At 39.5% G+C, this 11,939-nt stretch overlaps 1 protein-coding gene across 5 annotated transcripts in view; it reads right to left on the minus strand.

Moving 5' to 3' along the window:
- Ercc6l2 (ERCC excision repair 6 like 2) overlaps nucleotides 1–11,939 on the minus strand; it is a 131,293-nt gene that overhangs the window by 7,788 nt on the left and 111,566 nt on the right. The gene's annotated exons all lie outside the window — the stretch shown is intronic.

An 11,939-nucleotide genomic window follows, 5' to 3' on the forward strand; every position in this document is an offset into this window, starting at 1 on the left:
AAATTAAAGTCTATTCAAAAAATTTAAATTTGTAATTTTTCTCAAAATTATTCAAATTTTTGATATTTAATTTTATGTAAGTATACAAAGTAGAAAAAATGAGCAATCTTTATATGACAAATAAGAAGCCAATATCATAAGTCCTACTTTTCAACCTCTGTTGGGCTAAAGAATACTTAGTACTTTTAAAATATTAAAAAAAATCAAACTTATTTCACAAAATATGAGCTGTTTGTTTAATGTGAATTGACCCAAAATAGTGGGTCAAGAAAAAAAAATGACATGTTTTCAAGTTTCCTGACAAGTCTGAGTAGGTGGAAAATTTGCATTCCACTCCAAAAATAGAAATAATAGACAGTTTTACAAAAAATTGTATTTGAGCTTAAAATTAAGAAAGCAAAATTTCTAGGTGCCAAAACTAAAGAAGTAACATAGCAATGAGTAGAGCAGAAACACAGCAGCCCTCAGTGGATGGTTCCAGACTACAGCCTGAAGGACCCCATGGAGTGAGGAGCCAGAGAGGATTTAACTCCCTGAAAAAAAAAATGAAGAAATGGGCTGGGGATGAAGTTACATTAGTAAAGTGACTGCCACACAAGCATGAAGATCTGTGTTTGAGGTGAGCAAGATGGCTCAGCAGGTAAAGGTGCTTGTCGCTAACCCTGATGACCCGAGATCAATCCTGAAGACCCAGTGTACAGGGAGAGAACCTGCCCCTGAACACTGTCCTCCATCCACCAGGGTTTATGGACCTCTGCATACACATATACAAACTAAATGAATAAACAAATAAAATACACAGAATATCTGAGTTTGATCATTAGAACCTATAAAAAGTGGGTGTAGTGGAGGATGCTTGTAATCTGCTTCTGGGGAGGCAGAGACAGAAGGGTCCCTGGAGCTCACTGGTCAGCCAGTCTAGCCAGTAGCTTCCAGATCAGCTCAGAAAACAGTGTAGATGGTGCCTTAAGAATGGTATGATACCTGGGTCCTCTGGCCTCTACATGCACCACACACATATACACACAACTCCCCTCCCCCAACACACACACACACACACATATTCTTAGCCAAATTTTTAATGTTGACTTTAAACATCAGGGTAGGTTTTTCCATACCACCCAGGAGTTAAAAAATCAGATTCTCCAAATAATACTATCTGACCATTCTGTTTTATCTTCAGTAGTTCTTTCTGTTTGGAGTAATGAGGTAGCCCCTGCTTCTTTCTATATATACCAGTTTAGGCTTGTCTAGCTCTAATTTGCAAATTAACTATTCTCTCCCCCCCAACTCTGTGTGTGTGTGTGTGTGTGTGTGTGTGTTATTCTTGAGGTCACCACCACATGTGGCCATACCCTCTCATCAGCCTGATAATGCCAATCACCCCAAGAAGACTACTCTAATTTGCAAATTAACTATTCTCCCCCCCACTCTGTGTGTGTGTGTGTGTGTGTGTGTGTGTGTGTGTGTGTGTTATTCTTGAGGTCACCACATGTGGCCATACCCTCTCATCAGCCTGATAATGCCAATTACCCCAAGAAGACTACAAATCAGTTTCCTTTTTCAGCAATGAAGTCTGAGACAGCAATGTTTTTGTTTACACATCTGTTCAAACAAAAGAAATCTCTTTGGTTAAAGGCCAAACTGTAAACACATATAAAGTCATAAATTTGCTTATCTTTGCAAAGCAAGGAACTAGGAGTACTATAAAAACATACAGCACAGTGAAAGTAAATTCATTATAGCAGCTGAGTCTAAAATGACACAACCTTTTGAGGATCTTTATACGAAGGTGAAAACACTTAAATTAATCATGCAAGGTTGCTGTAATTCAGTTTTCTCTATTCAACAAAAACTTAAGGTTAAAAGCTACTCCTAAATCTTAACCCACTATCTGGGGAAAAAGTCATCTGCTTAGAGGACCTACCACAAATATATATTGAAGTCACATTTTCTGTGTATGTTTTAAAATGACATTCAAGCCTGAAAAAACCAGCAAATTCAAATCCAAAACCTGTTTGGGGAGGAGGAAGAAAGTGAAGTTGGTAATTAAAGCTCTGCTTTCTTCCCAGAAGGTATAACAGTTACTGTCTAATGCAACTTCATTTTGTTATGGTTTTGAGACACAGTCTCTCCGTTTGTGTTCTCAGCCTAAAATTTACCATGTAGCCTAAACTGGTCTTGAATTTACAATTCTGACTCAGCCTCTCAAATGCTAGAAATATATAGATGTATACCACCATGCCTGTCTACAATAAAAAATTCCACAGAACTGTGGCTGGTGAGATGGTAGGTAAAGGTACTTGCTGTCAAATGTGATTACTTGAATTCAATCCCTGGCATCCACATGGTGGACAGAAAAAGCCAACTCTTGGAAGCTGTCCTCTGACCTCCATATACATGCCATGGCACATGGCACATACACATGTGTACCCCTCAACACACAAATCAATGTAAAAAAATTAAAGAAATTTCACAGAACTGTGGAACACAGAAGATGATGTCATAAGACTGATTCTTTAGATTGACTGCTGACAAATGATCAAGCACAGGGCAGAGACCTTTCTAACATCATGCTCCATTTTCTCCTTTCTTCAGGAGGCTTCCTCTGCCAGCAATATAACCAAAGATGACAAACAATGAACATGAGAATACTAGCATGCATGCTGCTCAAACCTAACCAATATGTCTACATTACCTGCCAGTATAAATACTTTAACTTGTGGCTGAAGGGCTTTTACTGTAAACAATGACTATGTGGATCTGCTTTATGTAGATTCAGGAACTATCAGTAACAAGTATTATCTGAAGGCCCACTTGGTGCTGCTATTGCTAAGTGGTGGTGGTGATGTTTACAGTGTTTGTTATGTCTTGATCCTTAAGTAGCTTATATCATACATGAGGAAGAACAGATACACATGAAATTAAATAACAGTAAGCTTATCACATTTACAGTGATGACTGGCATCAAGAATGGGAGCCAAAGAAGCTTAGAATAGAGTGATCTCTGATGACTGATTTACAGAGGAAATCAAACTTGAATTGAGTCCACCCGGAGTGAGCCTCCTACAACAGATGATATGGTTAGAGGTGTGGAACTCCATGCAAACCTGGAACATTTCTTTGTTTAGGGGAAATAAGTGTCTTCACGTCACAATCCAAACAAAAGACTTCCTCTATTAGTATGTGGAGATTTTTCCTCTACTAACCAGCAACAGTGGACACTTACTGGGTGTCCTCTAATTCAATTCTGGCATCGTCTCCCCAAGACAAGCCTCTCCTCAACTTCAGATGTCTGCAAGTCCCAATTTATCTTACCTGTATGTCTGAAAAACTGGCTGTAAATCCTTCCTTGGGTTCAGTTATCTTGCTAGAGCAACTTAAGATCTTGGAGCACTTGTTTGTGTTTACTAGTTTATTACTCAGCATAGTTCACATAAAGCACATGCAGATGGTAGGGTTGGGAGAGGGGCATGACATTGAGCTTCTATGCCCACTTTGGGAACCTCCACATGCCCTGCTGTTAAGATCTTCCACCCTGTCCCCCTGGGTTTTTATGGAGATTTTATTGCATAGCTATGACTATTAAAAGGCTAGATTAGCCGGGCGTGGTGGCGCACGCCTTTAATCCCAGCACTCTGGAGGCAGAGGCAGGTGGATTTCTGTGAGCTCAAGGCCATACATAGTGAGTTCCAGGACAGCTGGAGCTACAGGGAGACCCTGTCTCAAAAAGACTGAAAAAAAAAAAGAAAAAAAGGCTAGATGGGGAAACCAGCAAGGCCTATCTGCCCAGTGTTCTTTCCACCTCTCTGAGAAGCACCCTTCCCTCTAGGGGGATGGGACAGGATACAACTGGAATGAGGAGGGTCTTGTCAGGGAATTTCTTTAAGGCTGGCTCTAAGACAGAAAAGGTGGAGGTGGTAGGAGATGAGTGTCTAGGACTCACCTTGGAGACAAGAAACTCTAGCCAGTAGCCTGACTTGGAGAGGGAGTTATGAGCCTGAAGAGTAGTCAAAACCAAAATGAATGTGTCAGAACACTATAACTTCCCATCTAGATATGGAGGATCCCCTGGCTGGAAACATTCAGAGGTAACTCTGAACAATGTGATTTCCAGGAAAACTATGAAGTGTTCATGAAAAGGATAATTCAAACCACTTAAAGTGATCAGAATACAGGATACATCTCAGTGGTATGATGCTTGTCTAGCAAATGGAAGGCCTTGGGTTCAGTTCCTAGCACTACAAAATACCACATCCAAACAACACCAGTAACAACAAAAAAAAAAACCACCACAGACCAGAACAGTGGCTGAGGGCACTTTACCTTGACAACTAAAAGCTTAAATTTGCTGAAAAAATATTTATTCAAAAAGTATGAATTCTATATATCATTTTAGCTTATCAAGAGTGAGTATGAAATATATCCTCCTTGGATAATCTAAGCTTAGGGCTTACTAGAAGAGATAAGTTCTTACACAACTCTGAAAGTTCTATTTTAGCGAATGAACTGGCCATACAAAGCACTGCTGGGAAAGAAGAAAAAGGGTTAAGAGAAGGAAGGAAGGGGAGCGCACTTCCAGCTGAGGAGGGAACTAGCAGACTGTGGAGGAGATGATGCATTTGAGGAACACCTTGAACAGCAGAGAGATTTGGATGACAATCAATGCTAAAGGCTATTATGGGCAGGAAATATACAAATGTAAATCAATCCCCCCACCTCGCCTCAACATGAGGAGATTTATTACATGGACTTATACAATCAGAGGTTGAATAATCTCACTATCCCTAGGCTAGGAGCCACAGAACCCAGTAAGAAGGTGAAAGTCTTAGAACACTAGAGACCAATGATGTAGCTCTGATCTGAAGCTGAAGGCCTGGAAGCTTCCTGGAAGGTTGCTGATGTGAGCTGACACTCAAAGGCTGAAGAGTCTGTAAACTGATGGCTACTGGCAACAGCAGCAGCAAATGTACCCACTCACAAAGGGTCAAGCTGCTGTGTGAGGGAGCTTCCTCATTCTAGCCAGATTCCTAGCCAATGTTCAGGGAGGAGCTTTCCCACTCCATCTTGAAATAACAGGAAATGCACACCCAATGATTAGCTACCAATTTCTAGGCATCTCTTGACCCAGTCATATTGACCACTAAGATTAACCACAATTAATATTTAGAAAGAGTAAAAATTATGATTTTTCCAAAAAAAAATCTTTGGTAGAGTTAATATTGCCTATAGTTTCATCATATTTGTGTGTGTGTGTGTGTGTGTGTGTGTGTGTGTGTGTGTGTCCATGATTGTGTCTGAGGGCATGTGTGTGCCACTGTGTGCATGTGGAGCCGCTGTATATACAAGGATAGTTGGCCTGCAAGCTTCCAGGGATTCTTCCGTCTCCATCTTTCACCTCACTGCAGGAACAATGGGATTTCAAACGCATGCTACTACGCCCAGTTTTAGATGAGTTCTGGGGACTTGAACTCAGGTATTCATGCTTGTGTCCCACTTTGCTTTGTCCACTGAACTACCTACCAAACCCTCACTGTACTTCTTGAGACCAGACAGAGTTCTGAAAAGGAGGGATGTATTCAATTTAACTGGTTTTGGTCTAACTGTAAAAGAACTTCTTCAAAAACTAGGTATCCTGGAAATTTAATAGCTAAGATTGATATGTCATATCGTGTTGGAAAAGCAAACTTGGACTCTCCAAGCAGAGATCAAAGGAAGTGAGGGTAAAGCACGAGAAAAGCAAAAAAGGTGAGAGAGACACAAAGGTGGAAGCGGACAGTGTTTCTGAACCTGATGCAGTCATTTAATTTTATAAAAACCTACCTGGTCCCATTCAATCTCAAACCAGAAAAAAATCCCAGCATAGACATGGAAGTAAGTCAAAAACATCAACTCAGCCTAAGGAAATTTTGGCAGCTAATGGCTACTGGGAGTGAGAGGGACAGTCTCTTTTAAGGATGGGACTCTTGGTAGGTTAACCAGGCTCCAGTGAATGGACTCGCACTGAAGGACATTTGGGGACACAAATCAGTCTCTATAGGCCTTATTTACACACACACACACACACACACACACACACACAAGAATACATTAAATTGGGTGGGGGCTCTCAGGAGAGGTGTGGATAAGGGAGGGGATCTAAATACCATCAACTTACAATTACATTGTATGAAAATTGCAAAAATTCAATAAAAATGCAAATTATCAAAAAAAGAAAAGAAAAAGATTTTCACAAAGCTTTAATGTGAAAAGTAGATGTGCAAAGAGAGAGGCAAGATGGAAAGAGACTGGCTAGCAGGCAACTGCAAAACGCACTAGTTCCGCTCCTGGATACAAATGTCCAAAACAGCATATTTGTAGTAATCAGGATCTGGAAACCTAAACACCCATCAATAGTAGTAAAGATGAACACATTGTGATCTATTTACAATGAAAATTTCTAGTGCAATCAGAAAGAATGAGCTGTTGCTACACAAAGCAACATGGACAAAGCCTGGCAAACAATGTTAAAGCCAGACATCATAACATGTGAGTTGTCTATTTATACAGACTGTAGAAATTATATGCTCATAGGGGCCATGGTAGTTACTGCCTTTGGAGGAGGAGGCTAGGAGACAGGTATTTCTTGATCTTGGAGGTGATGAGACAAACGTGTTCACTTTGTCAAAATTCACACTTGAGATTCCTGAGTTTTTCTCTAATGTTATACTTTAAAAAAATGTTTCTTTAAAAACAAACAACAAACAAACATTGCTTTTAATATGGTTGGTTTCCCTTGAAGAGTGAAGGCTAAAACTAAAAGAAGGCCTGAGAGTCACTTTGCTTCTCATTTCAAAAATAAGTAAAACAAGGGGCTGGAGAGATGGCTCAATGGTTAAGAGCACTGACTGCTCTTGGACCCAGGTTCAATTCCCAGCACCCACATGGTGGCTACGAGCCATCCTTAACTCCAGTTCCAGGGGAGTCTGAAGCCCTCTTCTGACCTCTGAGGCATTGCATGACATGGGTGCACTCACATACATGCAGGCAATACACTCATACACATAAATAAAAATAAAAAGTAAAATAAAAAATAAAACAAAATATGTGGGTTAAATATTGCCCAAGAATTCTTTTAAAAATGTTTTATTATTTTTATTTTATGTGTATGAGTGTATTGCCTGCATGTGTGTAAGTGCACCTGTGTTGTGTAATGCCTGAGAAAGTCAGTAGAAGTGTGTTGGATTTCCCTGGGACTGGAGTTAAGGATGGCTGTTAGTCACTATGGGGGTGCTGGGAATTGAACCCAGGTTCTTTTCAAGAGCAGTCAATGATCTTAAACCACTGAGCCATCTCTCAGCCCCCCGAGAATTCCTATTTAAATCGTGAGTGATGATGATTTCTTGTCTTCCTAATTTTACTCTGCTAACCCAGGAAAACTCAGAATTCTGGGTGCAGAAGCAGCATTCTCAAATGACAAGGCAGTAGGTGCTTCCAATAAGTGGCCATGTCCAATTGATACTATGGTTTTCAAAGAGGGATAAAATACAATTTGAAAAGGGTTGTTAAGTGTTTCACATACTTGAGGTCACTAGGTAGAGTCAGCCAGAGTTGAGTGAAGCTTTTACCTCTCAACTTTTATAGTGACTGTTACCTAGAAGGCATCTGAAGAAATGGCATTCTGTAAACTATTAGATTCTTCCAGCTAGTCTAAACCAAGAAGTCATCAAAGCAAATTTATATATGAAATCAGAAGGATCACCAGCTAAAAGTTAGAATACCACCATAGTTCCTAATAAGCAAAAATTATTTTGTTATTGTCGTTCATTGTTAGCTGTTTGTTATTTCTTAAAAAAAGAAAAGTGTGTGTGTGTGTGTGTGTGTGTGTGTGTGTGTGTGTGCTCTATCACTCTTCAAAGGAAACCAGTCATAGTTCAAGCCAGGTTTTTAATAAAATTAGATGACTGCACCAGGCATATTATAAGGTATTCTAAGAGTTGTTTATTCGTACTATGGGCAAAGCATAATAGGTACTTATACAGCCCCAAAGAAGTTACTCTTTACCTCTACTGATAAAAAATGATCATAATTACAATAATAAAAATTCATAGTCTATTCTGAGGGGTTTCAGTGCTTTTTTTTTCAAGGAGGTGAACATGTTTGGGCACTATGAAGGGTGTCACAACTTTTCATGGGCCCCAGCCATAATGGGAACAGGTTTTTGTATAACATTGACTCTTCCTTTCTATTTAGTAAGTGCGTATTCTTCACTACAATGATACGCTATTTTTGTGGAACAGAGTATCACCTACAATCAATCCTACTTCTAGGGACAGAACCACAAAGCCCTTTTCATGCTAATACTAGTAACAACCTCGTGAATACATACCCAATAATCTTAAAATCTTAATCTCTATTTAAATTACTTGAAAAAAATCTGTCTTATATACAACACCATAAAGTTAATAGGTAGATAAAGAAGAAAAATTAACAGGCCCAAGAAAAATCCTACCCAGTAAGAGTTAATTCTGTTAACATGAAACCATAAATCTCACTGGACTACTTCATTAACCAGTCATTTGTGAACAATTACTTTAAACCATCATGCCATTCATTATCCTGAAAAATAGGATAATGTAATGTTCTATCTCCCCAAAGTCTGCTTATCCATCCCTCCTTGCTGACTCCAAAAGCCTTATAAACATGCTGCAATCAAATCTACTACAGTTCTCAAAACCCTTGCTTTAAGTAATCTGCAAAATGCCGATCTAATACAAATACAAGAGAAGTTCTTGCTAACACAACATTCTGCATTTACAGCATTCTCAACAGTACTTAAACCTGTGTTGGTTATAAAAGGACACTCCCCCGGCCGCTCCCATCCCAGCCTGACAGCTCGCTTAGTTCTCTCATTTACACCACACTGCAATAACATAAAGAAGGGTTTACTATTAATCCAGGTTTTACTACAAAGTGACCTGTTATTTTTCTCTCAAACACTGGCAGGAGTGCCAAGTGTCTGTCATCCCATTCAGGGGATTAAGTCTTCTTTTAGAGTCTGATACTTGTACCAATTTATAAAAATACAGATATAGTTTCTTAGAGTTGGTCACACTCTATATTTTGGCTTGGATTCAGGCAGCAGAGGTTGACTATGACAGCTGGCAGGAAACTGAGGGGAGAATACATCCTCCCCCTCCAGTCACCACATCTAAGTTGCCATAGTGATTAATCCTTAATTGAATGCTGTCTTTGTACATTTCTTTTCAGAAACTTTAAGTAAACTTAGGTTGAAAACATGCAGTTGATTGAAAAAGGAGGCACTACACCACCAACAGGTACAGTTAAGTTCTATGACATACTTCCATACATTGAAAGAGCACATTAACTCTAATAAAGGTATTATCACTCCTTTAGATACTTAAAACTGTTCTTTCTGGTCTGAGCTTAAACACAAGACACACAGGTTTTCATTCCAGACAGCCTATCTTTATCAAATGAGTTCTTTACAAAAATGGTTTAAAAATAGCCAAGTATAATATAAGGTAAAATATTTTGTCCATTATTTATATAATTTGCATTATCAGTTAAAAATTTATTTTAGGACATAGAAGTTTTAATTTAGGGCAGCTATAAAATGTTCTGTCAATAGAAATTAATATATAAACATATAAACCAAAAGAAACATGGAAAACCTAGTATATTTTAGGTGGTCTTTCCTAAATACATGGGTGAATTTTTAAAGTAGATTTATAGTTTTTTTATGTATATATATATTTTTCATTCAAAGAAATGAAGTATCTTCTACATTTTTTTTGCAAGTCAAATTGTTAACATTCCCTAATCTGTTACAGCAGCAAGGAAGCAGAAGCCGCGGTTCATCAGTTTAAAGGGACGGGGTAATTCTGAGAGGTGACAGAAGTGATCTAGTACTGTGGTGCCTGTTCCTTCTCTTTCACATTTTCCATTTGGCATATTTGTTCCTTTGCAAGTTGGCTAACGGCTGTAACTGACACTAAACAATAGTATTTTCCAGACAGTGACACACTGGCATATTGCAGCCACTGCTATTCATCTATTAGTTTCTTATAAGTATACAGGATTTGTTTTATTCTTGTAGAAAGTGAGGTTTCCAGGTATTTCCTAACTGACTAAATCTCTTTTGCTTCTCCTTCATTTCCTATTTTTGGTCACTTCCTTTTTCAAACCCAGTAACCCCCTTTTTTTTCCCAAAACCTCAAATTCACTCTTGTCACCTATCCCCAAACTCAGTGAATGCCATAGTGTGTTTCAATAATTTCCTCATTAAAGTCTTGAAGTAATATTGCTCAGATATGATGAACATATTTCTTTCTCAGTAATTCTGTGAGATGGCTTTGAAAAGTTTGATGGAATTTTACTGCATTGAGTACTGGAAGTCAGCTCTTGAAATGACTGCTCCTAGACTGCTAACATTGGTGGCATGGGATGGATCCTCCTGATCAGTGTGTGTGAGTTTGTGCATGTGTGTGTAAACAGGTGTGCACACATTTGTGTGCAGGTACACCCATGCACATGCAGAAGACATTGGGTGTCCTCTTCCAGTGCTTAATTCCTTGAGGCATGGTCTCTCACTGAACCTGGAACTCTGTTTTTTGGCTAGGCTGGCTGATCAGCCACCAAGTTCCAGCCATCCACCCTCTGCCCTGGTCTCTGCCTTCCACAGTCCTGGGGTTATAGGCATTCACGGCCATATCTAGCTTTTCATATTGGTGCTGGGTATCCAAGCTCGGGTCCTCAAGCTTGTGCAGCAAGCATTCTTACTGACTTAAACATCACCATGACCCCCTGATCAATGGCTTTAAACCTCTTTGAATCTTTATACCTACCATAGTTTAATAACAAATTTCTTCATATTCCCCGAAAAATATCCACTAAGTTAATGTATGCATGATGTGGAAGATATATGGACTCAAAGGGAGCATTAGAAACACCAAGGGGTGATATTCCATTTGTTTCTTGGAAAGAGATGTACCTCACTATGAAATTATTATGAAGAGACAAGATTTCAGATGAGACTGTGTTGTCCACTTCAAACATGGTAAGGCCAAAAAAGTGTAAAAGCAAAGTGAATTTTCATTTTTACAACTTTCCTTAAAATGGTTCCAAAGAGACTGGTTATATGTTTTTCAAGTTCATTTTGTATAACTGTGATTTTCTTCTCTGAGAAATATTTAGAAAAACTAACAAAATATCCTGTTAAATTATTTCATTAACTACTATAGTCAGCACAGTACAGAGATACTTGACCATCCATACTTACTACAGCACTAACCACATCAGCCAAGATACGTATTAATAGAGGAATGGCTAAAGAAACTCAAGTATATCTAGATATACAAAGGAGTTTTATTCTATCATAAAGAATGAAATTACATGGGCTGGAGAGATGGCTCAGCAGTTAAGAGCAGTAATTATTCTTGCAAAAGACTCGGGGTCAAATCCCAGCACCCACATGGCAGCTAACAACCATCTATAACTCAAGTTCTAGGGGCTCTGACTCCCTCTTCTGGCCTCTATGGGCACTGCGTGACATGGTGCATTTACATACATACAGCATAACACTCACACATAAAAAATAAATAAAGACTATCCTCAGGCCTCTTGGGGTAAGTCTATTGCGCAGCTCTCCACGCAGGGACTCCCTAAGCCACATTCACCCTTCCATCCCCCCCCTCGCCGTTCTATACTCCTAGTTTGAGCCCTGCGCCACCCCTAGTCTTGGGGCCCCAGACACCTGGGGAACCAATACTGCTTCCTGACCCTTCGCACCCAGAGCAACCCAGTCCCTTTCTTGGGCTCCAGGAGCACCACTTCTGGTCCTGGCCCCGCCCTCACCTCGCTCTGCTTCCCTGGGCCTGCACCACCGGCTAACTCTCCTAGCCTGCACTACTATCCTCAGGCCTCTTGGGGTAAGTCTA

This window comes from Nannospalax galili, unplaced genomic scaffold, assembly GCF_000622305.1.
Source record: "Nannospalax galili isolate Female #2095 unplaced genomic scaffold, S.galili_v1.0 scaffold467, whole genome shotgun sequence".
NCBI classification, from domain to species: domain Eukaryota; kingdom Metazoa; phylum Chordata; class Mammalia; order Rodentia; family Spalacidae; genus Nannospalax; species Nannospalax galili.